Source organism: Chinchilla lanigera, unplaced genomic scaffold, assembly GCF_000276665.1.
Source record: "Chinchilla lanigera isolate Chin_1 unplaced genomic scaffold, ChiLan1.0 scaffold00071, whole genome shotgun sequence".
NCBI lineage: Eukaryota > Metazoa > Chordata > Mammalia > Rodentia > Chinchillidae > Chinchilla > Chinchilla lanigera.
This window is the reverse complement of record NW_004955472.1, coordinates 12,248,076-12,274,528: the sequence shown is the minus strand read 5'-3', so window position 1 is coordinate 12,274,528 and position 26,453 is coordinate 12,248,076. Positions and strand designations below refer to the sequence as shown.

Genomic DNA, 26,453 nt, shown 5'->3' with positions numbered 1-26,453 from the left:
CCAGAAGTTATGTGTTACCTAAAAACGGCACGGGAGCGGCCCTCTCCACACTGAACACTTCCTTACACGATCACTTGAGTGCTTAGCTTAACAGGGAGAACAATCCCTTTTTTATTCCAAACTCAGAGCACATATTTTTTCCAACAGATTTTATTTCAGACTTTTCCCTGAAGAAGGCTCACTTGTCATGGGAGTGGCGTTGGTGAGGATGGTCTACTCCTTGAACCTCAGTGAGGCTGAAATCTAACGACACGGGGAAGGGGACAGTATTGATTCCGACTTCTCCCTTGTTCCTATCTTGCCTCCATATCTTAGTTTTCAGCTTCTTAATTCCTTTAACTTTTACTCTTACTGGAACTTCCACACTCATCTGGAGGAAATGTCCTTTTATAATTGTTGACGACTTCATTTTTAAGTTTGGGGAGAGAAGTAAAAGTCTCTTTGCGAGAGAAAAACATGGACAAGCTGTTTTTGTCCGTCTTGGGAAGTAGTCATCAGACACACTGTAGGGATTACAGGTGCTCAGGCAGAACGAGCCGAGGAAGAAGAAAGGTGAGTAGTGGGAAACCAGGGCCTTTGAAACACATGGCCTTGGTGTTTTGCCAGCACACGAGAGGCTGAGTCATCAGACTGACGTTAATGGATGTGATGACAAATGGCTATTTCCATCAGCAAAGCCTGACTACTTCGCAATTTAGGGCGTAGTCACATGTAACGCAGAAGACTGACTTTTAAAACTGTTGTTGGGACCTTCTCTCTAATGGACCCAGTAATTAAATTTAGTTTAGTAGAACCTAACTCAACATGTCCTACATTCTAGGAGTCCACAGCCGAGTAAGATGTGGGTCCTAGCTTTTAAGACAGTCTCCACAATTTACTAAAAAACTAGGCTTAGAGGTCCCACTTGACCCTCTATTCCCCATCTGGGTATCTTCCCAGAAAAATTAAAAATATCATACTGTAGTGATATGTCTATACCCATGTTTATAGCAGCACAATTATAACAGCATGTTATAGCACCCATGTTTATAGCAGCACGGTTTATAATGGCTAAGTCTTGGGAACAACCCAAATGTCCATCAACCAAGGAATGAATAAAAGAGATGTGGTATTTTTATACGATGGAGTACTATTCAGCCATAAAAAGGACACACTTGAGATAAGTAAGTGGATGTAACTCAAGAGCATCCTCATAAGTGAAATAAATCAGACCCAATGTGTAAACACTGTATTGTCTCTCTAGTGTGAGAAATTGAACAACTAAATAACAACCAAAATGTACAATAAATATTGTGGATTGGGAAGAAATTGCTCAAAAGACAAGAGAAACTGGGATGGAGGAAAGGGGAAACGAAGAGAGGGAAAACAAAAAAATACATATATACAAGATAGTTAAGATAGTTATACAGCTAGTTTCTCTTAGTTCATTGAAAGGAAATGTTTGAACTAATATTGTTTGGACAATATTTCATGCCTATATCTTGTTCTCTGAACAGCTACAATGAAGATAACAATATGCAATGTATTATTTATTGTTACTGCTGTTATCCTGTTTTGAAACTCTGTTTTATTGCTATTGTTATTTTTATGTTTTTTTTTTCTTTTTAAAATAAAAAAAGAAAGCCTCCACAGTGGCAGTAAAACCTGACAGAGAAGTTCAGTTTAATACAATAGCTTTACTGACAGATATATCGGTCTGGATGATCATTTGAGGTTAAAAAAGGGGGAATAAATAAAATTTAAAAGTAGGAGGGAAACAACTTAGGGTAAAGGTGCAGGGAATCTTTTAGAATAGGGATCAACTGAGGAATCTCTTTAAAAGATAAAATCAGAAATGATCTGGTTCCTATGCTCTCACTTTGAACTTTGAGTTTCTCTGAAGCTTAAAAAAGGCAGGAAAAGATAATGTGAACTAATTTTGGAGCCACTTCCTTAAGTGGTAGGCATGGCCCGTATGTTTGGAAAAAGTATTGTTCTTGGATGTGGTGGTGCATACATGTAATCCCAACACTCTGGGAAGCTAAGACAGGAAGAATTCAAGTTTGAGCCCAGTCTGGATAACTTGGTGAGAACTTGTCTCAGGTAGAACTATAAAAAGGGGATTGGGAATGTAGGTCATTGTGAAGGCCCTGGGTTTAACCCCCATTATCACATTAGTTAATTAATTCATACAAATAGATTGGAGTTGATAAAGGAATGGAAGGGAAGCATTTTTATTTGAAGCAGACATGGAAGAAATGTAGTAAGACAGGGGAAAAAAGCAATAAACAGAATAACTGGGCACTTTCCAAGAGGCAGATATGTGAACTTCATTTACCAAGGTGACTGAAAAGAATTTTGCGCAGGAGAAATGTTACCAGGGCGAGCCCAGATGCTAGCACCACGGACAGCGCCTCGCCTTTCCACTTGGCTGGGTGGTCCTAACCTGCTCCAAACTGAGAATCTAGAAGCTTCAAACTTGATCTTCCAGTGCTTTTATTTCTTCCTCCTTTGAAATAAAGATGAAGTTACATAGAAGCTCAGTGGGCTTGTTTGCAAAACCAACCTGTTCAAACTAATTTCCCAATATTATTGAGTTATCTAATATTCTTTCTATAAAGAATAGTGTTTTGTACATTTACAAAAAGAGCAGAAAATCACCCTTCTTGCGTAACTTGTTCCAGGTATTACTTTACCTAATTTTCATAAAACTTTTGGGCAGCATCCCTTAATATCTCGGTTTTACAAATTAGACTACAGGATCAGAGAAAGCTGTATACTAGCTAGTGATGGTTGGAAGCGGGTCTAACTTGTGTGACTTCAGAGCCTCTGTGCTTAACACTAAACAGTATATAGCAGTAGATGTAGAAAGACTAACTGGAAACAAAAGCAATAAAATGGGTCATAATTAATTTTCTACATGGTGTTTTCCAGATAGCTCACTTCATAGCAAACATTTAATGGACTTAAAAGATGACATTTCATATGTAATACAGTAGCACACTTGTCCTGGACAGTTGAGTGAGATAATGAAACATTTACTTCTGTCTGCAGCTCAGATGTCTCTAGGATGAAACACAGTCTGTTGTTAATGTTTTAAACGTAATAAGATGAAGTGGGTGTAAACACAGCTGAAACTTGGAATTATTACAACCATGTTTTTAATAAGGTGCAGAATTTATAAGTTGGAAGAAAGAGAAAGTAAATAGTGATCTAGATTTGAATTTTACACGTAAACAGAAGGAAATGAGAAGACTCAGTTCAAGTATATGATGAAACTAGTTGTAAGTTTTATGTTTTAGTTAGTGACACTAGAAATAAAATGTCTCTAATAGTATGAATAGAATTAGTTAAGTGGACAAGAAAAGTAGTGATATACTCGTGTCCTCATTTTTGTGTTCTTTTATATATGATTGGATCTAAGGCATTTCCAGGTGAGGAGAGAAGGAAGACAATATATCCACTTGTATCTTGTAACTGTTAGACTTAATTGCCAACCTCACTGGCTTGGGAGGCACCTAAGAAATTAGAAAAGCACACTTCATGGTGTGTCTGGGTGGGTCACAGAGATGTGGCCTGGAGGTCTCTATCTGGTCGCTGGCCTCTTCTCATTGTTCCCCAGCTCTGCTTTCTGGCCAGCATGAACTAAGCATCTTTGCTCTGCCATAACCTTCTACCATATTTCTGCCTTGGAGTCAACCAGCTATGAACTGAATACCCTGAAACTATAAGCCAAATTGGTCCTCGCCTTTAAATTGTGGATGTGAGGTTTTGTTTCCAAGTGGCAGGAAAACTAACATATGTATCTCCATGGGTTTCTTGAATTTAATCAAGTAGTAGCCATATACATCATTCTAACATCTGTACTCGTCTGCTAGGGCTACTGTAACAGAATACTACAGTCTTAGAAGTTTAAGAACCAGAAATTTACTTTCATGCAGTTTTAGTTTCTCCCATAACTTCTCTTTCAGCTGGCTACCCTGTTACTGCCTCTTCAAATGATTATCCCTCTGTAGTGTCTCTTTTTTGTCTCCAAATTTTCTTCTCTTGTAAGAACATCAGGTATGTTGGGGGGGCCCATTCTAATGACTGTATTTTAACTTAGTCATCTCCTTAAAGATGCTATATCCAAATATAATTGCATTCTGATGTCCTGGCAGTCAGAATTTTTACATGAATTTTGAGGAGACACAAATCATCCCATAACAGCATCTGTTCTAATTTTTCCAAATGTAGATTTTTATTTCTTTATAAACTGATATTTCTAGTTTATTTTTTGAATAAGGTTAAAAATCAGGTTAGTGCATTGAGATTACTTAAAATTGATACCACACCCCTCTCTAATGTCTCAGTCCAATTTCTCCTTCTCTCCTTCCTCTCTTCTTTCCTTTGAATTTACTTATATTTTTGTAAATTGGGTTATTCTGTAGTTCTCTGAAATCTGGGTTTTCCTGAATGATTCTTCATGATTTTCATGATTTTTGTCTGTTACTTGTGTTTCTTGTAATTTTATATTTAGAGCAAGAGTCTGGATTTGAGTCTACTGTGAATATTTTGGCCAAAATATTTCATAAGCAACATTGTATTTCCACCAAGAGACACAAAACCTGATTTTCTTTCTAAGGTTCTACAAATCACTGATAATTATTTCTTAGATCTGTTATTTCTTTAGGGGTTGCAAAATGGTGATATTTTAATTTGACCATCTCTTCATTTACTAGCTAGAATATTTATACAGAGAGAGTTTCCTCATCATCTACTTGAATGCTGCACTCTGGTTTCTCTTCAAATCAAATAAACCTTTTGCCTTTTACTTGAATGCTGGGTACATACAAAAAAGACAAAATAAATACTATATTTTTAAATTTGTTTAGAAGCTTTTTAGACAATAGGTTGAGTATCTGGCACCTTCCAAAGATAACTGATGATTTAAAATTTATTATTGTAAATGTATGGATTTAAACATAACTGGTGTGTTTCAGTCTATAATAGTTACTATTTCTATTGATACTTAAGCCTTACATCTGGCTAATGGAAGCTTCTGCATCTTTTTTGATATGACCCCACTGGTTTTCTTTCAGAAGTTTTGATTTCTGATGTGACAATATATTCCAATTTTATCCTGTATAATTTTTGTCCTATACATAGTATTTCTTTCTTTCTTTCTTTGTTTTTTTTTTCAGGAACCGGGAATCAAACTCATGACCTTGCACTTGCCAGGCAGGCGCTGTGCCACTGAGCTAAATCCTCAGCCCCCTACATATTATTTCTTAAGGGAGCACTTATTGTTTCTTTTAAATGGGATATGACCACAATTTGAGTCCTGGTGAAGTTCTTTGTTACCTGTTTCTAGGCCTTTATTTTCATCTGCAAAGTGTAATTAGTTGCATAACTTGGAATAATTATTTTACACATTTTTTATTTATACAAATGTCCAGAGGGTTGTTAAAAATTCAGTGGTATGGACCTTTGGCCCATCTATCAGCAAGGAGGGCCTCCAAAACATTGTTACAAGTAAAAATAGATCTGAAAAATATCCCAAATCCCTTATGAATAACTTTCTTTGAAAAGAGTATTTAGATGATTTATGGATAGATGGAGATGGGATCAAAGAGTGATTTCACTATACAATCAGGGCTGATGTGTCCCTGTAAGCCATTTACCTTCTACCTTAGCGCTCAGGGTTTCTCTTCCACTCAACTCAATTCAGACTCTGTATGCTGGACAGTTTGAACTTACCCACGTGTTCATGCAGGGTATATTTCATTTAGACATATAATAATTTATTTTCTCATTTTATCAATTTTTTTCCTACCATTGAAGCTCACTATTTAATGCTGTCATACATAGTTCAATTATAGCAGAGGTTTCATGTCTAAAAATCAGAGCAAAATTGACTTGTTTACTGTACAGTATCAGTAGTGTCCAGTTCTTGTTTGCCAGAGAAATTTAATGAACTATATACCTAGTCATTAAGCTAATAAATTATGCTGAGATGTTGTTATGTATTTCTTCGTTAGCTTACAGGCACTTTAAAACAAAAGAGCCTTCTAAAATTAAAGAAAATTAACAAGCCGCTGCATGCAAAGCGGTGTTGCATTCATAACCAAACCTAATATACTCCTAAAATGACTTTATGCCCAAGTTTAGACATGTTCATTAAAAGAGTAATGTGGGAGTCAATAATTATTTGTGAGATTAAGTTGTACACCCATACTCCCTCTAATATTAATGTTAGGCTAGGATCAAGTGCTCTTCACAGCCTTTGCTATTGCAGGTGGAATATTGTGAGGGGAAGTGAATGGTTGAGTTAGGTTTAAATGTTTTCTCTAACTTGAAATGATTTCTGGGCATTTAAACACTTAAAAAATAAGCTTAATAATCAAAGAATTTGTAACCGTACTTTTTCTTATTTTTCTTTTGAAAATCATTGCTTAGCAAAAATTACATATGAGAGTTCAGCTTGATTGTGTCAACTGGATGGGCTTGGAAGCCACCCAGGGCATTGGTGGAGTACACTTCTAGGTGCGCCTCGGTGGATCATAGTGGTGTGACCTTGGGTACTATATCTGACCCCTCACCCCTTCCCCTTTGATGCTGTTCCTCTGTTTTATATCCTGGCTACTGTGAACTAAGCCACTTTGCTACACCATGCCCTTCTGCCATGATATTCCAGTCCTGTGGGTCATGGACTGAGTCCCCTGAGCCCATGAGCTAAATTAACCCTTTGCTTAATTGTATTTTATTTTGGATAATTTATATGTGTCTGATATAGCATATTTCCTCTTTAGAGCTTTTGCGTAAAACACATTCATGGGCTGGATGTGTAGCTCAGTTTTAGCGTGCTTGCCTAACATATGCAAGGCCCTAGATCCAATTCCCAGGGACAAAAAAGAAAAAGAATTATATGAAATATTCTGATTTTTAAATACTCTTTTTAGTTTTAGGAAGATTCTTTGTTAAAAGGCAAAACTATAGTGGCACATGGCTAAACCCCAGCACTCTGGGAGGCTAAGGCAGGAGGACTGGAAGTTGACCTCCAGCCTGGGAAACTTCACAACTTAGTGAGATCCCATCACAAAATAGAAAATGAAAGAAAAGGGCTTGGGAATGTAGCTCAGTGGAAAGGCCCTGGGTTTAATCTCCTGTACTGGAAAAACAAAAACAACAAAATCAAACATACAAAATAAACAAAAAATAAAAGCATGTACACACACAAACACACATACACATATCTTAATAGAATTAACTGGCTTGAAGATTTAATAAATCTGGTATGTTATGGATTCCATCTTGCATTTAATCTTCTATCTTCATTAGTCATTGTGAATTGAGATTTGGCTTTTTTTTTTTTTACCTCATCTGAAATGGTGGTTGTTGTTTAGCATAGGAGAAATTAAATAATTATTGAATTTGTAATTTTAATAATAATTTAATTTAAATAATAAGTAACTGTCTAGCTTAGGAGAAATTAAATAATTAACTTTTGCATTGCTATATAAACTACACAGTCATGATGTTAATTTGTTGAAGAGTGGTAAATCTATTTCTGTTCACTCTTCAACTTTCTGTGATTCACTCAGAATCTAGGCAACCAATTTCCATAATAAGCAATGATTTTCTTGTTGCCAGATCTAATAATGTGTTTTTCTCACAGTCAGTTTCTTTTTTGCAGCTTTGGATCCTGATGACCTTCTTTTCCCTTGTTGCTCTGAAGTCTTTTGTAGGAAGCCATATTCTCATATATTACTGATAATATAACTCATATATGTGATATAATTAATGCCAACGTGTTCATATCATCCTGCAAAGGGATTTCAGTCTACTTTTACTCCACCTGTATTGCTAGCAACCGTGTTAACAGAAAGTTCTGAATTTATTGGCTATATATCTATAACATATTTCTTTATTAAGAATATTGAGCCCACACAAAATATCAGACAAATGTGCTAGCTATAGGTAATAATCAAACCTGACTATTAATTACCAAACAAGGTAAGTGCAAAGAAATCAAAGTCCTGCTTACTATGTAAATAAATGCTGAGGGAGGGGATCATCTGTGGTCAAGGAAATCAAATGAGTTTTGAATTGAGGTCTATAGGATTATAGAAGTATCAACTAATCAAAGGACCAAGACAGTGGTTGCAAGGAAAAACATTTTACATAGAAATGCATGTGACAGTCTCTGAGGTGGGGAGGAGTATGAGCATTTCGAAGGAATTCTGTTGAAGAATAGAGATGGAGAAAGAGCGAGTGGATAGCTGGGATTAGAGAAATAAGTGTGACAAAATCTTGTTGGGCTACATAAGTCATGTTAAGGATTTTCACCTTTATCTAAAGAAAAGAGGAAGCTACGGATATGTTTATGCAGAGAAGGGATATGATTAGATTTTCATAAAATCCTTCCATGTGCTTCTTGGAGAATTGCTTGGCAGAAAGGCAAGAGTGAATACTGGTGGGCCAGTAATTCAGATGATAGATTAGTGTAGCAGAGACTAAAGTGTTTGCACCAAGATTGAAAGAGATACACTACTTCAAAACTAATGTAATAAAGCTGAGCTATGAATTGGACGTGGAAGTGAGTGAGAAGTGGTGGGCAGTTTGTCCAGTGCAAAGAGTTGGTGGTCATGGTCATTAAGATACAGAAAACTAGGGTGCAGTTTGAGGTGAATATCATGCATTCAGGTTCACTGCGGTTGAACTTAACACATGATGAAATATCCAGGTAGAGACGGTCAATGAAAGTTAAGGGTTCTAGAACTCAGAGAAGTGTATGCATTCCTAATTTAGATTATTTTATGCTAACAAATCTAGCAATACTTATTTTGGCAGAAATTTGAGTATAGAAGATTAGTATACTTCTTCAGAGAAAGAATAGTATAAACAATAATATGCCCTTTTCTTTTTTTTTTGTGGTACCGGGGATTGAATTCATGACCTTGCACTTGACAGGCCGGCCCTTATGCCACTGAGCTATATCCCCAGCCCCAATATGCCTCTTTCAATGGGATAATTTTTTCCCTTCAAAATTGCCCTTTATTAAGTATAGGTCTGTGCTGATTCATTCAATTCATCTAGTAGCCATTCAAAATATATTTATTTTTTTATTTTATGAAAAAATAATATCTCATAATATAAAGTAGAATAACAATAGACTACTTCAAAAATAATGTAATAAAGCTGAGCTATGAATTGGATATGGAAGTGAGTGAGAAGTGGTGGGAATCTCAGTGCTGCTTTAATTTGCATCTCTCAAATGACCAATGATGTTGAACATTTTTCATATATTTGTTTGTCATTTGTCTTTCTGCTTCTGTATTTCTACATTTTGCATTGTTATCTTTAAAGTACAAGATATAGATAAGTACAAGATATGGATATAAAGATATCTTTAAAGTACAAGATATGGATAAGTACAAGATATGGATATAAAAATTCTCCAAATAATATTAGCACAAAGCTTTCTTTTCAATGGACTAAAAGAAACTAGTAGTATAAGTCTTTTGTATTTTTTTCCCTTCCTTCCTTTCCTATTTCTCCCATCCTATTTTCTTTTTCCTTTTGAATAATTTCTTCCCATTTCACAATATCTATTGTACAGTTTGGATCTTATTTACTCTTTTATTTTCTCACACCAGGGAGATGATATGTAGTTTACACATGTGAGTCTGATTTATGTCAGTTATGAGTATGGTCTCAAGTTGTATCCATTTACTTACAAAACTATCAAGTTTATCACACACACACACACACACACACACACACACACACACACACACATATGTGTAAACCCCACATGTTTTTTATCCATCCCTCAGTTGATGGGCATTTGAGTTGTTTCCAAGATTTAGCTACTATGAATTGTGCTGCAATAAACATAGCTGCACATGTATCTCTATAGTATGATGTTTTTAATTCTTCCAGTAAGATAGTCAGAAGGGGGATAGCTGGGTCGAATGGTACCTCTAATCCTATATATATATATTTTTTTGACAAACCTCCATACTGATTTCCACAATAATGGCACCAGGGTGCATTCTCAGCAACAATGGAGAAGGGTTCATTTTCCCCCACAGACATGCCAGCATTTGTTTTTGGTTGATTTCCTGATGATAGCCATTCTTTCCAGGGTGAGATGAAATCTCAGCGTTGTTTTAATTTGCATCTCTCAAATGACCAATGATGCTGAACATTTTTTCATATATTTGTTTGCCATTTGTATTTCTTCTTCTGAGAAATGTGTACTTATCTCAGATGCCCATTTTTGGATTTGGTCTTTGAATTTGGGGGAATCTGCTTTTATTCAGTTCTTTATATGTTCTAGATATAGGTCCTTTGGGGCTGGGGATGTAGCTCAGCAGCAGAAGCATCTGCCTGGCAAGTGCAAGGTCCCGAGTTCAATTCTTGGTACCTCCCCCACCAAAAAAGGCATACTCTTGTAGATATAAGTCCTTTGTCTGAGGGACAACTAGCTAAATTTTTTTTGTCACTCTGTAGGTTGTCTTTTAACTCTGTTGATGATTTCTTTTGATGTGCAAAAGCTTTTTAATAAGATGAGATCCCAGTTGTTGACTCTTTGAAGTATTTGAAACCACTGTGGAAATCAGTTTGGAGATTCCTCAGCAAGCTAGGTCTAGAGGTCCCATTGAATCCAGCTATTCCCCTTCTGGGTATTTTCCAAGAAGAACTGAAAACATCATACCACAGATATATATGTGCACCCATGTTTATAGCAGCACAATGTGTAATAGCTAAGTTGTTGAAACAACCCAAATGTCCATCCAGTGAGGAATGGATAAAAAATTGTGGTATTTTTACATAATGGAATATTACTCACCTATAAAGAAAGATAAACTTGAGGCTTTTATATGTAAATGGTCAACACTAGAGACCATACTCATTAGTGAAATAAATCAGACCTGCATGTGTAAGCAAGGTATTGTATCACTACTGGAAGAACCTGAAAGAGTGAATAAAAATTAGGATGTATGATACACATTGTGAAATGAAAGGAAATTGCTCAAAAGTAAAAAACAACTGGGATGAGGGAAAAGACAAAAAAAATGAAAGGGAAAATTATATATATATGTAATACAGGATAGCTAACATAGTGTACCTCTGACTTCTATCTTTTTATTGAAAAGAACAGTTAATGATTAATTATTTGATCAATCTTGCATGTCTATATTTGTTTTCCTGAGTAACCACTTTGAAGATATCAATATGTAATACAACAACCATTGTTAATTTCCTATCACCTTGTCTGAAATTTAGTAGTGCTTGTATTGTTTTTGTGCTCTTTTGTAATGATGTCTGTTTGTTAATATGTTTTTGTTCTTTTATTTTTAAAATAAAAATAAAAAAATTGAGCATCCTTTATGTTTTATACTATGACATAGAACATACAGAGGTTAGCATATAAGAAACCAATATCTATATCATATAAAGACATTAAAATATTTCTGTCATATGAACAAGTCAATAACAAAGCATTATCTCAATGATAATAAGATGATTGCAAACTGGTTGTTCATCTCAGAAAACCTTGGCAGAGTTTATATAAAAGCTCCAAAAAGCAAAACTTGATATTAAAATTAAGGCACTATTGAATTTTTAATTTTACTATTCTCACATTAGATGAATATTCATAATTCAGTAGTGACAAACTGGGCATGGTTATAAATTATGAAACAGTTGAAAAATATCATGAACCAAAGTTCAGTACCGTTATGACGGCAGTTTTAGAATTTTAATTTTGACACCCAGTCTCAAAACCTTTGATGTGGTCACAAATCTCAGCAATACTGAAGTGAGTTTCAAAATAGAATTAAGAGTTTAAAAAAGCCCATGTGAGGCAATTTTAGGATTCTTTATATTTGACTCTATAATTTTAAATTGCAACTTAAAATTTAGCAGTTAAAGAAGTACTATATTTATTTATATAATAGTTTTACTAATTTTGATGAATGATTTATTGAAAAGTTTGTAATTACATGCAGTATGACTTTAGTACCTTTTAAATAATAAACTTCAATCCATCAGTATCTACTCTTTCCTTAGTATGGTGCAGGAAATTGCTAAAGTATAGTCACAGCAATGTTAAATGCAAGTGGAAATACTACCATACACCTATGAACTTCTTGCAGATTATTTGATTATGCTGTAATAAAACTTAATGTTGACTTGGTTTTCTAAATAAGCTTTTTCTCCATTTGGTTTAATTTGGAATATTTTAACATCAAAAGGAATGGTGATATAATTTTATTTTATGTATTTATTTTTATTTTAAAGAGAAAAGAACAAAAACAAAATAAAAACAAAAACAAAACAAAAGAACACAAAAACAATAAAACTGATACAGAATTTCAAATTAAGATGATAGGAAATTAACAATGGTTGTTGTATTGCATACTGTTATCTTCAAAGTAGTTGCTCAGATAACCAGATATAGGCATGTAAGATTCATCAAACAATTAAACATTAACTGTTTCTTTCCATAAACCAATAGAAATTAGTAGTACAATTATCGTAGCTATCTTATGTGTGTGTATATATATATGTGTGTGTACATACATATATATATATTTTTCCCCTTATCTCTCTCTTTTCTCCTTTATCTCATCCCAGTTGTTCTTTTCTTTTGAGCAGTTTCTTCCCCTTTCAAAATATCTATAGTACATTTCAGATTTTATTTACTCTTTCAAGTTCTTATACTAGGGAAACAGTACAATATTTACACATGTGGGTCTGATTTATTTCACTTATGTGTATGGTCTCTAGTTGCATCCATTTACCTATAAAAACCTCGAGTTTATCTTTTTAATAGCTGAGTAATATTCCATTGTATAAAAATACCACATCTTTTTTTATCCATTCCTAAGTTGATGGGCCTTTGGCTTGTTTCCAAGATTTAGCTATCACAGATTGCACTGCTATAAACATAGGTATACATATATATATACTGCTGTAGTATGGTGTTTTCAGTTCTGGAAAAATACCCAGAAGGGGAATAGCAGGGTTGAATGGGACCTTTATTCCTAGTTTTTTGAGGAATCTTCACACTGATTTCCACAGTAGTTGTACCAGTCTACATTTCCGCCAACAGTGGAGAAGTGTTCCTTTTTCCCCAGAGCCCCTCCAGCATTTATTATTGGTTGATTTCTTGATGATAGCCATTTTTTTTCTAGGGTGAGATGGAATCTCAGTGCTGTTTTTATTTGCATTTCTTGAATGACTAACGATATTGAATATTTTTTCATATATTTATTTGCCATTTGTATTTCTTCATCTGAGAAGTGTGTATTTATCTCAGATGCCTGTTTTTGGATTGGGTCTTTGAATTTTTGGGTCTCGATTTTTAAAAATTCTTTATATGTTCTAGACAGAAGTCCTTTGTCTAAGGGACAATTGGCTAACACTTTTTACCAATTCTGAGTTTTCTTTTTACTCTGTTGTTGATTTCTTTTGATATGCTGAAGCTTTTCAATAAGATGAGATTCCAGTTATTTATTCTTTGAAGTATTTCCCACACAGTTTGGTTTCTGTTCGTGAACTCTGCCTATTCCTATGCCTTCAAGATTTCTATCTACTTTCTCCTTCAGTAGATTTAGTGTTTCTGTTCTAATATTTAGATCTTTGATCCATTTTTACTTTAGTTTGGTGCATGGTGATAGACATAGATCTAGTTTTAGCTTTTAGCATATGAAGAGCCAGTTTTTCCAGCACAGTTTATTAAAGAGGTTATCTTTCTTTCAGTGAATATGTTTGGTTCCTTTGTCAAAGATAAGACAGATGGGTGTGTTTGTGGTTGTTTCTTCTACTCTGTTCCAGTGATCCTCAGGTCAGTTTTCTTTTGCCAATACCATGCTGATTTCATCACAATAGCTTTGTAGTATAATTTCAAGTCAGGGATTGTGATGCCTCCTGCCTTGCTTTTGTTGCCCAGGATTGCTTTTCCTATTCTGGGTCTCTTCTGGTTCCAGATGAATTTTAGGAATGTTTTCTCTGTATCTGTGGGGATATTAATGTTATTTTGATTGAGATTGCATTGAATCTGTATAACAATTTTGGGAATATGGTCATTTTCACAATGTTCATTCTTCCTACCCATGAGGAAGGAATATCTTTCCATTTTCTGAAATCCTCTTTGATCTCTTTTTCCAGAGTACTGTAAGGTTTACTGTATAGATCTTTTACTGCTTTTGTTAGATTGATTGCTAAATATTTCATTTTTTTGTATGCTATGGTGAAAGGTTTAATTTCCCTAATCTCTCTCTCAGTGTATTTGCTGTTTATGTATAGGAATGATATTGATTTTTGAGCATTGACTTTGTATGCAGCTACACCAATGAATGTGTTTATTAATTCTAGGAGTCTTTCAGTGTAATTTTTGGTGTCTTTGATGTAAAGTATCATGTCACCTGTGAATAACGATATTTTTAATTCTTCCTTTCCTATCCTTATTCCTTTTATTTCTCTCTCTTGTCTAATTGCTCTGGCTAATGCTTCTTCTTCTTCTTTTTTTTTTTTTTCTGGTGCTGGGAATTGAACTCACGATCTTGTGCTTGCCAGGCAGGCACAGTGCCACTGAGCTAAATCCCCAGCCCCTGGCTAATGCTTCTAGCACTGTGTCAAGTAGGAGTAGTGACAGTGGACATCCTTGTCTTGTTCCTGGTTTAAAATGAAAGCTTTCAGTTTTTGTCCATTTAGTATGATGTTGGCTGCTAGTTTGGCGTAGATGGCTTTAATCAGATTGAGGTAAAGTCCATGTATTCCGATTTTCTGTAGGGTTTTTATCATGAATGAGTGTTGGACTTTTTAAAAAACCTTTTCTGCATCTATTGAGATGATCATGTGATTCTTGTCTTTGGCTATCTCATTAATGATGTATTACTTTAATTGATTTGCATATATTGAACCACCCCTGCATTCCTGGGATGAATCCCACTTGGTCGCGTATACAATCTTCTTGATGATTTACTGCCTTCTATTAGCCAGTATTTTATTGAGAATTTTTCCATCTATATTCATTAGGGAGATTGGTCTGTAGTTCTCTTTTGGTTGGGTCTTTCTCTGGTTTTGGTGTCAGAGTAACACCTACCTCCCAGAATGAATTAGGTAGAATTCCTTCCCTTTCTATTTCATTAAAGAGTTTGAGAAGAATTTGCATTAAATCTTCTCTAAATTTCTTGTAGAATTCAGCTGTGAATCCATCAGGACGTGGGATTTTCTTTGTGCATATGTTTTTTTATTACATTTTCAATTTTGTTGGCTGATATTGAGTTATTTAGGATTTTTATATCTTCTTGATTCAGTTTTGATTATTCACATGTGTCTAGGAATCTGTCCATTTCTTTTGTGTTTTCCATCCTGTGAGAGTAAAGATTTTTGAAGTATTGATGATCTTCTGAATTTCTACAGAATATTTAGTGATTTCACCCTTTTCATTCCCTATTGTGTGTATTTGAGTTTTTTCTTTCCTTTTTCTATAAGGTTGGCTAGGGGTTTATCAATCTTTTTTTTTTTTCAAAGAACAACTCAATTTATTAATTTTTTGTATTGTTTTCTTAGTCTGAATTGTATTAATTTCTGCTCTGATCTTTATAATTTCCTCCCTTCTTTGGGCTTTGGGCTTGACTTGTTCTTCTTTTTCTGGAAGCTTGAGGTACAGCAGAAGGTTGTTTATTTGTGCTTGTTCTGTTCACCTGATGTGGAAATTCACCACTATAAGTTTCCCTCTGAGGACTGCTTTCAGTGTGTTCCATTTGTTCTGGTAGGTTGTATCTGCATTTTTTGTTTGATTGTAAATATTGTTTAATTTCTTTATTTTTATCTGTGACCCACTGGTTGTTCAAGAGGGTGTTATTTAATTTCCATGTATGTATGGAGTTTTTGCCATTTCTTTTGTCAACAGTTTCCAATTTCATTGCACTATGGTCTGATAATATGCATGGGATGATTTCTATTCCTCTGAATTTACTTAAGCATGTTCTATATGCTAGTATTTGGTCTATTTTAGAGAACATCCTGTGTGTAGCTGAGAATAATGTGCATTTTAATTTTCTTGGATGGAATACTCTGTAAAGGTCTACTAAGCCCATTTTTTTCACAAGTTTGGTTTAGTTCTATTATTCCTTTGAGGAGTTTTTGTCTAGTTGATCTGTCTGTTTGTGACAATGTGGTGTTAAAGTCCCCCACTACAATCATGTTATTGCTTATCAGATTTTTCATGTCTGTTAAAATTTGTTTTGTATAGTTGGGTGCTTCTACATTTGATGCATATTTACTTATTATTGTTACCCCTTCCTCTTGCAGTTTTCCTCTAACGTGTATGTAGTGACCTTCTTTATCTCTTTTGATCCCTCTTGGTTTGGAGTTCCCATTCCTGCAAACAGAATATCTACCCCTGTTTTTTTTGGATTCCTGTTGCATGGAGTATTGTTTTCTATCCTTGGACTTTCACTCTATGAATTTCTCTGCGAGTTAAACACATTTCTTGTATACAGCATTTTGTTGGATTTTGTTTCTTGACCTACTCTGCTTGCCTGTTTCTTTTGATTGGTGAATTTAGACCATTTACACTAATGACATTACTGATGTATGTAGGCTTATCTTTGTCATGTTATTTCCCCACTGTTGGTTCCGTACATTCCCCTCTATTTAATTGCTTGCCCTGCCTGGTGGTTGTTTTCTATTGTTATAATTGTGGTCATTTTTATCTTTTTCTAGAATATCTTTCAATACTCTTTGTAGGGTTTCTTTGGGGGTTATGAATTTCTTCAGTTGTTTGTCATGGAAGTGTGTTATTTCTCCATTAATTTTGAAGGATAGTTTTGCAGGGTGCATCAATTTGGGTTGGAATTTGTTTTCTTTCAGGACCTGAAATACTTCACTCAAAGCTTTTCTTCACTTAATGGTTTGTGTTGAGAAATCTGCTGTGATTCTGATGGGTTTTCTTTTATTGGTGATCAGTTTCTTTTCTCTAAGAGCTTTTAATATTCTGTTCTTTCACTGAATTTCTGGGATGTTGATTATTATATGTCTGGGTGTAGACTTATTTAGGTTATGGCTAATTGGAGTTCTATGTGCTTCACTTATGTGTATGTCATATTCTTATCCCACGTTTGGGGAATTTTCTGCTATTACTTCTGCAGATAGTCTTTTATGTCATTCATGTTGCCATCTGCTGTTTTGTTGACATCGGTCAGTCTTACATTGTTTTTCTTTGCCTCTTCTTGAAGCTGATGAATTGTTATTTCCTGGTTCCTTGTTATTTTTAAGAGGTCTTTCATTTTGCAATCCCTAGCTGAAAAGCTGTCTTCATGGTCTGAAATTCTATCTTCATTTTTGTTCAAGCAGTTTTCCAGCTTTTAATGGAATTTTTAATTTCCTGAATATCTGTTTGAATCTGTTTCATGGACTGTAATTCTTTCCTATATTGTTCATTCAAGGTTTTCATCATTTTTCTGTATTCATCCTTTTTATTTATGTCTTCTTTTGTTATGCTTCTTTTGTTTGCTATTCTTTCATTATGGTTGTCATTTCTTTTTTTACTTGAGTAATTATTTCTGATCTGATTTGTTCTATAGCTGGATATAGTTGTTTCTTTACTTCAAATGCTCTCATTTCACAAATTTCAAGTGTGTGACTTCCATGTTCTTTATGTCAATGTCTCCTAGAGTTGTTGTGGGTGAGGTGAGGTCTGAGATTGCATTTTGCTCCTTCATTTTGTCAGTTTTGAAGCTCCTTAGGTTTGTCAGGATTCAGGGTTGTCTCTTGATGGGAGTGGGAGATAGAGCACAGAATCTTTCCCCTCCCATGAGGCTCCTTCAATATAATTGTAAAGTACATTAAATTTAAAAAATGATCTAAGTGCTTAGGAAAAGTTTTTTTTCCTCTTTAAAAGAAGAGCATCTAAAATGACATAAATCTTAGAATTAGGAAATCACCATATTTTGGTTCCCCCAAAGAATGACAAAACCCGTGATGAATTGTGGTTGGGGAACATAATAACTCCTGCTTTCACCTACATTTATCTATTAAGCAGGGAAAATTCAGAGAGAGAGAGAGAGAGAAAGCAAGAGAGAGAGAGAGAGAGAGAGACAGACAGACAGACAGACAGACAGAGACAGAGACAAAGACAGAGAAAGACAGAGAGATGGGAATGGGTTTGGTGGTTGCCTTACATAGGAGAGCCTGAGCATATGTAATTTGAAGTTCATCTGTGTAGGATTCTTGGGTATTCTTCAGTGTTGTTGGTCAGGATGCATCAAAGAATTTAGGAGAGCTATTGGTGGCCATGCTATGATGACTCCTCACACCTCGTCACTCGCTTGCCCTGCTTGACCCTGTTGTAGAGTGGTGAGTACACTGAGGCCTAGGCCTACTTCTTCCTGTACTCTCTGGGAATGCTCATTTCCCAGTGCTATGTGAAAAGAAAAGAGCAATGAGGGAAATGTCTTTTCTAAATTTTATCTGTATATTTCAATGACCTGTTTTCAAATATTTAGTGATAATTTTCTCTTTTAATATATTTACTCTGCTGATTGATTTTACCCTGTATTTGTAGTCACCAAGGTCTGAGTATTGTAATTTTAATATCGTATGATTAAAATGGGCAAAATCTTGGTTTCTGTTACAAAATGTAAAGTGGATGATCTGAATATAGGAAGTAATATTTTCTAGATGGGAGCATTTCACTCTGCCATCTTCTGATTTTAGTTGTTGCTTATATCAGTTTTCTTGAAATAGATTTTTAAATCTATTCTCCTAGGAATAAAGATAAAGCTCAAAGCTCTTCTTGAAGGGGAATTAAGCACATTTTAGTTATTCTTATATTTTAGAATATCTGATTTCAAATAAATCTCACATGTCATACTGAAAAGACACAAGGAGATGTTGTGTTAAGGAGACTTCTTTGCAGTTAAACAGCTCATCCAGTGTGTGCATCCCATGGATGAAGCACTTCTCTTTACTGGTAAAATTATTAGGAGGGACGTCATAGAGGAGAAGTAATGAGAAATGCAGAAAACACTCCTGCCTGGGAGGAACCATAGGCAGTGTCACAACTTCATCTTTCTGTTTGTCTGGTTGCAGTAAAGGTGAGTTAGATAGAAGAGTCAGGCTAGGAAACAATTGTTTCTCTTATTCTGTTAAGTTTGCATGTTGTGTCTTGACATTTGGCAATAAAGGACTCATTCTCTGACCTTGATTTTAATGCCCTGGTATTGATATATTTTCCAGAGAAAAAGTGTTACAATGCCAAAGTATAGAGGTAGAAAAAGATGAGACTGGGCATAGTGAAAGAAAGTTTAGTCTTTTGAAGCTTTATTGGCGATGTAGAATTTATACATGCTCTCAGGTCTCTTACATATGAGTTTAAATTCTAGCTCTTCTACTTACCAGCTGAGTGACTTCAGCTGAGTAAAGATTCAGTCTCCTCATTTTAGATGTAATACGATCTTCCTAATTGGGTATTAACTGAAATTATATATATTACATATATATTAGCATACAGTAAGAACTCAATAAATGGAAATTATTACAAATAAAGTTTTAGGTAAAGGAAACATATCAGGAAGTAAACAATATAAATATGAGGAGAAGGATTCTTTGTGGACATAAAATTTAGGATTGGATTTTTAAATGCCATTTCTTTTACCAAGTATGGTTAGTTCTGCTCTGCTGGCAATAAAAAGTATGTTTAGTTACTTTCTTGAGCTACCATCAAGAAACATAAATAAATGAACAAGATTCAATGCATTTGTGGAATACTTTATATTTTATGAAATCAAATATCACCTTCATAATATTTACCACATTCTCAGATCACCTATATTGTTTTCTTAATTTTCTTCAAATTGACTTACCTTTAAAAACCCTCATTTAAGCAACATCTGAAAATTTGTATATTTGCTATGTAAAGTGTTATATATATATATATATATTTGCTGTACTCTAAAACAAGTATCTTTCAAAAGTTCTACTTATAGCCCGTGTATCATCTATAATCTTCTGAAGTCCTTCCAGTACTATATTACTGTGCTTTGGAAAACACATTTTCCTCCTTGGTCATAAAATAATTATATAGGGTAAACACAGGTAGCAGGATTGTCCTATTGCAAAGATAAGGAAATTAGGTTCATGGATGATTTTTTTTTTTTTCAGTACTGGAGATGAACCCAGGGCCTCGCATATCCTAAGTGAGTACTCTACCACTGAACTTGAGCCCCTAGACCAGAAAAAAAAAACACCTTATAATCAGTAAGTAATCAGAATTACCCTGGTTTCATGTTTCTTTCTTTCATGTCCAGTGTTCCTACTGTACCACTAGCTCCTCTAGGGAAGGCAAATTTAAAACTAAAAGTAAAATTTTATACATTTAAATCTGAATATTTTGAAATTTTGTGGTAATTGGAAGATAGATCAAACCGATGAGAAATTAACAAACAGGAGGTCACCAAGTTGTGGTTGATGGCTTGACTGTTCTTGATTATCTCAGCCTATTCATGGCCTTGTATAATCCCCTCCATTTGAATAACTTCTACCAAACGGACAGGACAGCCTTGAGAAGATGTTACCTTTCAGGTAAATTTGGAAAAGATTTAATCATCACTATGCTAGAAGACTCTCTCTTACATTTGTGAAGCAAGCTGCCATATGACAAAAGCCAATCCTTAGGTATTTTAAACCACTAGTTTTTTTGGAGTTAGGGGCTAACTTGTTATTCAGCAGGATCAGCTCCAGTGTGCAGAGTCATCTCCAGAGGTAATTCAGTGGAGTGGAATCAAGTGAACGCTGCTGGCCATAGCTCCAGGCACTTGCATTTTCATTGGATGGTGACATCTAACGTTGGACATCTTTCCTTTCTCTCTTATTCTCTCATTTTATCTTCTCTTTCCTTCTTTTGCCCATTCCCTTTATTTCTCCCATTCCTTTCTGTAGTTTTAACTAATAGAGTAGCTAGATATTTAAAGGCAATAACAATGCAAAGGAAAACTCCAGTATCTACAAAATATTGTAATTTATACTTTGCACCTACAGTGCCCTGCCTGGGGCTTCATGTGTGACAGGTGCATATGTAGTGTATCGGTTGGGGTTCAGTAGAGGAATAGATTCAATATAAAATATGATGTATGAAGGATTTACAAAGTAGGCTGACAGTGGCCACCTGCAGGGTCAGGGGTGGAGGAATACAAAGGGGCTGTTCGTGTGCCGGAGAGCTGCAGGATCCAGTGAGAAGTTGAAGACCTGGAGCTCACTTAAGAGTCTGGTGCAAGTCTGTATCTGAAAACCAAAGATTCTGCTTTAGAAGACTGAAGTCTATGCTGCAGGGCTAGGTATCCTGTGCTAGAATCCTGAGCCAGTGTCCATATGTGATAACAAAGACTGAAACTCTTCAAAGAAGCAAAAGGGAAGACATTTTCTTTTCATCTTTAGTCCACCCAGTCTACAAGCCTATTGGTTGGCGCCATTCACATTTAACAATATGTGGATTTGTCTTACAGTAAGTCAGTCTAATCATTTAGACAAACCTAGAACTATGCTCCACTAGTCTGCTTAGTGTTTCTTATTCAAATTGACACCATGATTACTATCACATGTAGGAAGTGCTCAGCAAAGGTTTGCTGTTGGTGTTACTGAATTATGGTGAAGCTATTTCTTTGCTGCCTATATGTACTGGTCAGTTTTCCCAAAGCTGGGACAAAATATCTGTCACCCAACCATTTACAGGAGGAAAGTTTTAATTTGGCTTATAGTTGTAGAGGTTTAGTTTATTGTTGACTGACTCTGAAGTAGAAACCTCATGGGGCAAGGGCTTGGTAGAGCAAAACTGCTCAGTTCTTGGCAGCCAGAAGCAGAGCACAGAGAAAGGGCACCAGAAAGGAAGAGGTTAGGGACCAGATACCAGAGATATTCCCAAGGCCATGTTTCCAGGACCCACCTAGAACCATGTAGAAGTATGCTTCATTAATTTCTCAAGCTAATGCAGTTGATGATCATATGTCATGCCATGCCATTTTGAATTTTTATATTTGTATTCATGGGAGTACTTTTATTCTTTTTCAGAACATGTGTACTCATGTTTATTTTCTTTTCTTCTGTAGGCAATTACTAGCACTGGTTGTTTGGACCACTTGCTGAATAAGATGTGAAATGATTTTTCCTGCAGGTATTCCCTCTACAAAATTAAAAGCATTAGGAATGAGGAAATAACATCTATGCTTCACATTCTGTTACTGATTTCTCCTAGTTTTTCTAACCTTTGCGCTACCTAATATTTTCAGTTTTGTGATGGATTTGCTTTTATCTCACATGAACAAGTAACTGAAGCTGACTTTTTAATAAAAGGAGGGATAGAATAAGTGGTAGATGGAGAAAGTGTATATTTGGACAAATCTGAATAGTAAATCCCTCACTGTATCAGAGCAAAGTTTAATAATAGCACTCTTAAACACATATGTAAATGAATCACCCTATAAAAACTTTTAACAAGTGCTGACAAGTCGGATGGCAGACTTACCCTGAAACCTGCCTCTCCAATAAAAACCTCATAATTAAAAACAAGGCTGTCTATAAAAGCATAATATGTAATAGAAATTATTTGAAACTGGTAGATTTGACTAGAAAGTCAAAATAAGTTTTTTTAGGAAAAAATTATTTACCTTCACAGTGTAAAACCAGCAGACTATCATCTATATTTGAGCTGTGAAAAGATACTTGCTCCAATAATTAATACTCACTGACTTTGGACCAGTAGCAGATTGAGATAATGAAACTTTTACTGATCTTGTGAGAAGAGTTTTAGTGTTGGCCATGTATTGAGAGAATGTCTGCTGTGTGCCAGATACTTTTTAGCCATTGAATGTGCTACAATAATTCATCCTTTTTACACTCAGAAAGCAATGAACTATATTTTAGTTCTATTAAAATGAGTCTTACAGTGGTTTAATAAATAGTAATAGTACTAGTAAGATCATTTGTAGTAGTAAATAGTAAGTGGCCATAGCAGCTACTTGAACACAGTTCCCTTGATTCCCTAAATTATGCTCTATTTATCAAAGGTACAGCCTTGATAAAGGATGTGAAATTGATGAGTATATGGAAGCCAGTGAATAGGATACAGTTGTGGCAATAAACCAGATCCTGCTGAACATGTGGTAGAATGGATAAGAGAATGTTATTTGTTGCTACCTGTTTTCAATTGATTATCACCTAATATGTGTTCCATATTAAAATTCCATTATTTTAGCCTGCAAATTCGCCCATCCAGACTTGCCTCACTCTGACAAGCACACACTAGTGAAACAGATTTATCATGTCCTTCGTTCAGAGGCCACTATGACGAAGGGTCCAAATTTGAAATTGGAATTCAAATTCTACAAAGCCTTTGCACTACATTTGCAATGTGTGCTTCCTTGACTTTCCTTTTTAGGTGCCACTTTAGTGAGACACCCTGTGAGACACTGAGGTGAGGAGTAGCTGGAGTTAGAACTGGTGAGAGGATGAAAGGCTTAGTGAATAAATTCAAATTCTAAAACAATCTCTGTCCAATTCATTATTATTGGTGTGGTGCTAGGGATTGAACCTGGGGCCTGTAACCAAGATCTACCACATAGTCATATCCCCAGCCTCCCTTTTCAACTCAGTATTAAAGAGTGGAATCTACGCATAGGCAGAATGTCTCAAGCTAAGTATAATAAATAATTTGACTGTAGTACACACCCATTTCTTAGAATTTCATAAGTCTCTGAAACTTCTTATACTCAGCCTTTAAAAAAAAAAATCTGTAGTGGCGTACTGCATTCTGTGGACCAACTTTCTGCAGAGGGCCGGGGAGTAAATTGTTTAGCCTTTGCAGGCTATGTGGGTCTTGTCAAAATGATTCAGCTATGCTGTTGTAGCACCACAATAGCCATAGACAATGAAATGAAGAAATGAGGATATTTGTGTTACAATAACTCTTTATTTGCAAACCCACACAGCGGGACAGAGTGGACACAACGGTAATAAATTGGTGATGATAGTGTAGTGGAGACGGTTCATTTGGAGATGGATTTTGGCTCTGCTATTCTAGCTGAGTATTTTTGGGAAAATATTTAATTTAGATTTGATTTAGTTTCCTATCTTTGAAATGAATTATCAAACTTATTTCATGAGATTATTATGAAGATTGATCTATATAGCAAAATATAGCAAACTATCTGGCACATATATCTAGTAAATTATGCTTATTATTGTACTATTAATTTATCTTAGTTTTTCCACTTGCTTGTTGTTATCTAGTATATTCATAGTGAACTAATCAATGCCATCAAGGACAACTGGAACTTTTTTGCTGCTTCACACTGAAGCTACCTCTTCTTCTCTTCCATCTCTTCTTTCTTCTTCTTTTCTCTCACTCTTCTTCATTCTTCCTCTCCCTCCTTTTCCTTTTCCTCCTCCTTCACTCCCTCTCTCTCCTCTTCTTTCACCTCCTCTTCCTTTTCTCTTTCTCTTACCTCCCATCCCTCCTCTTCCTCCTCTCCCTCCACTTCCTACATCCTCTACTTCTTCCTCCTTGTCTTCTTCTCCCTCTTTCTTCAGGATAATTGGGGCTGTACCCAGGGGCACTATCACTGAGCTATATCTCAAACTTAAAAAATTTTTTTGGGGAGGACAGTATCTCATTAAACTGCCCAGGCTGGGCTCAAATTTAGCAATCCTCCTGCCCCATCCTCCAATGTAGCTGGCGTTACAGGTGTGCACCATCAAGATTGGCTCAAAATATTTTCTACTGAAACTAGGAACTACTTTAAAGATTTCTCGTGTTTAATTCATACTACTGAATGAATATTACTTTCTTTTAGTTCAGTTTCTGTACTTCAAATTCCTTTTCAAAAGAACTTTGTAGACGTGGGTGCATGTGTTTGTTTTTCCTCATTTTGTCTATTGGGTAATCATGCATATGTCGACTGACCACAGAAATGGGTCTCACTGCCCCCTTGACAGTAAGCTGACATGAATTCAGACCAGCCCTGATAGTCCTGTGACTGGGAAAGTCTAGTCTTGTCAAGTCAGTCTGTGGTGCTAGGAGTGGCTGGATGTTTTACTTGTGGAACACTGGTACAGATGTGGTGACTGCTTCTCTGAGTATTTGTTTTTGTCTTCTTTGTGAAAGGTCACTGGCTGATTTGAGTTGCTAGGTTGAGCCCCACATCCTGTATATGCCACACTGGCTTTCTCTTTATGTCATTCTGCCTCATATCTAGAGAATAGTTTGGCTGATCCAGTGGTACTCTGGAGTTTTATCTTTATAAATTTTCAATAGGTGAGAATGTCCCAGTCACATCTGAGGAGCCGGAATCATTGTAGACATGAACTTACTCAAAGAGGAATGAGTATGTGTGTGTACGTGTGTGTGTGCATGTGTGTGCATGTGTGTGTGTGTGTGTTTATGTTTGTAGTACTGGAGATTAAACACAAGGTCTCATGCTTTACTACTGAGATACATCTGCAGTCTGTCAAAGAGAAATTTTTGGCTAAAAGAGGAAATTGTGTCGATCATTATGAAAAAGAAACCACGGAACAGGGCCTAGGTTGTAAACTTAACTCTAAATGTAAGTGCTACAGTTAACACACATTTGTCAGTTCCACGTCATGAAAAAGACAATTAATCCTTTCTTCTTTTCTTGAGTGCTTTTTCTGTTTGTCCTTCTCCCTCATTTCTTATAATGCAGAGAAAGAAAAATGATAGCAGATTACCTTAGGCTGATGTGGGGCAAGAAATCCATTTAATAAAAAAGTTGGGAAAAATACATTGCTTATTAATTGAAATTATAATATGCATGAATTAATTAGATTGTAGGCTTTAAACGTGAAAATAAGGCTTGCAAATTAGCCACTGAGAAAAGGACAAAAACAGCCAAGAATATGCAGGACAAAACTAAAAATCTTCACACACTGTACATTTGGCTATAAGATAACTTTTTTGGTAGGTAAAAATAGGTAATAGAAACACCAACAAAAGAAAACTTATACAAAATTTAAGTATATATAATTGTAAAAGTATAACATAACAGTTTTTAAGTTGCAGCAAATAATAAACTTAGTCTGGAGACTAGAGTCTTTCTGCCTGGCTGTTCTCTTTCACTTCTGAAGGTATGAAAATGTTCCCATGCTAAAGCCACCTCATTCTTTTAAAGTAATGAGATATCTTTAAATTTACTTATATTTATTAATGTGTATTTGCTTTTTTTTTTAGTTTACTTAAAAGGGTTTATAGTTGCTTTTTTATTACAGTTAGAAGTCACATGTCTGTTTAATAGATATTGTTCTTTTCTGTAACTCCCCAGGCTCCATGCATACCTTTGAGAATGATCATTGAAAGTACACCTGAAAGGTCTCTGGGGCGGCATCGTAGAAGCTGATTTCAGCTTGAGTCTACGTGGCTCTTCCACATTCGAACAGTAGTGCATCAGTTTCGTTTCAACCAA

The 26,453-nt window shown here is 35.4% G+C and overlaps 1 long non-coding RNA gene across 1 annotated transcript; it reads right to left on the bottom strand.

Moving 5' to 3' along the window:
- Nucleotides 1-2,217: 2,217 nt before the first annotated feature.
- On the bottom strand, nt 2,218-26,421 carry LOC106150329. The gene is made up of 3 exons (XR_001237073.1): nt 26,326-26,421; nt 19,381-19,458; nt 2,218-2,488 (listed from the first exon to the last, which is right to left on the bottom strand). It is a non-coding gene; the product is annotated as an uncharacterized LOC106150329 (long non-coding RNA).
- Between the last annotated feature and the right edge of the window lie 32 nt (nt 26,422-26,453).